At 41.8% G+C, this 1,446-nt stretch overlaps 1 pseudogene; it reads right to left on the bottom strand.

The window, feature by feature from the left end:
* Positions 1 to 288: 288 nt before the first annotated feature.
* On the bottom strand, positions 289 to 857 carry LOC114007814 (NADH dehydrogenase [ubiquinone] 1 beta subcomplex subunit 5, mitochondrial pseudogene; annotated as a pseudogene).
* Positions 858 to 1,446: the final 589 nt, after the last annotated feature.

The following is a 1,446-nucleotide window of genomic DNA, read 5'->3' as shown; positions in this document are numbered from 1 at the left end:
AGGTTTGCCTTATAACCTCAAATTCTCTATCAAATCTAACAAGAGCATAAGAACAATATTTGATTTTTTTGTTTGTTCAGCTTTCTTGCTGTGAGGACCGGAGTGACAACTAAGTTCTCTGCAAGCTGGGACACAAAGTCCCGTTTAAGTTTAGGAGAGAACCTCAACTAAGATCAATAATCTGAAGTGTCAAACAGCTTTTTGGAAGCTTTTATTCACAGCAAAAACACAGACAATATACTAATTTCCACTAAAGAGAACAGTCTCTGTGCTTGGAGTGATACTTGGTTAGCTGTCAGGAGCTGCTTTCAGAGAACGGTACACAAGTGCTTTATCAATGGTCGGGTACTGATACCAGGGCCCGTCTCGTCCCTCACACACGCGTCTGCACTTCTAGCTCCTTTAACTGTAAATCAGCATTTTTGGCTTCAAAGAAAGTACGGGCAATCCACCTCATTAAGCATACTTGTAATATTCCCAATGTTCTGGGATGTAATCTGGAATTTCTAACTCAGCTTCACCAATGAATACATTCACCAGAGTTACATCAATTGCTACTGGAATCCTAGTCAACAAAACGCAGAATTTGTAGTTTCACTAAATGCAAAAACTGCCTGTCATAGAATCCAGGAGGTTTGATGATTAAGCAATCTTTTCCCATGGTCGCCACTGTGTCAAACAGGAGCAATAGCCCTAGGAAAGCCATGAACGAGGAAGCCCAGAAGTCCGAGGCATAGTCCCAGGCAGCCAAAGAGGGCCGCCAGTGTAGAGGCTGAGGCCTGCTGCAGCATACTCATGGCCCCCTTGGCTGCGCCGGAGCAGAGAGCCAGACTAAACGGGGGGCTGGCAGCCACCATGCCGAGTGAGCAAAACAGCTTCATCTTAAATTGACTCCCTATGTATTTAAAAAATGATGGAAGCCTAGGATTTTCTCATTTTATTCTAATTGAAAATAAGGCCTTGCTAACCCAGAAGTTTCAGCAGCCAGGAAGATGGCTCCTGGAAGGCTGGAAATGAAATACTAATTCACAGGTCATCATAAAGATGGGCAACAAATCTAACATCTCTAGTACAAAGTGCTCTTTTCTAGGCAAAAGCAGCATGAGGAACTTGTTTTGATATTTAAATGAGGAATGTGAATTTGTTTGTTCTGAGACTACACATATGGGCAGATCTGTAGGATCTTAAGCTTCTCTGGGATCCTCATGTTGAGATAATGTAGAAATAGAAACCATCTGCTCATAGGCTTATTCTGATTATGGTTTTCTTTAAAAAGATAATGTCAAGTTTAAATGTATAAGATCATGGTGACCTGGAAAGTCATCCTAGGAAGATCATTTATGTCTAGTAAAAACTTGGTCTCTTGGAAAGTGGTTGAGACAAACAAGAATGTCAGCCCTGCCTGAAAAATTGCTACTAAGAAAGGTCAGCCCTAAGAAAGGTCAG

This window comes from Tupaia chinensis, unplaced genomic scaffold, assembly GCF_000334495.1.
Source record: "Tupaia chinensis unplaced genomic scaffold, TupChi_1.0 Scaffold000238_1, whole genome shotgun sequence".
Classification (NCBI taxonomy): Eukaryota; Metazoa; Chordata; class Mammalia; order Scandentia; family Tupaiidae; genus Tupaia; species Tupaia belangeri.
This window is presented reverse-complemented; position numbering and strand designations above follow the sequence as displayed.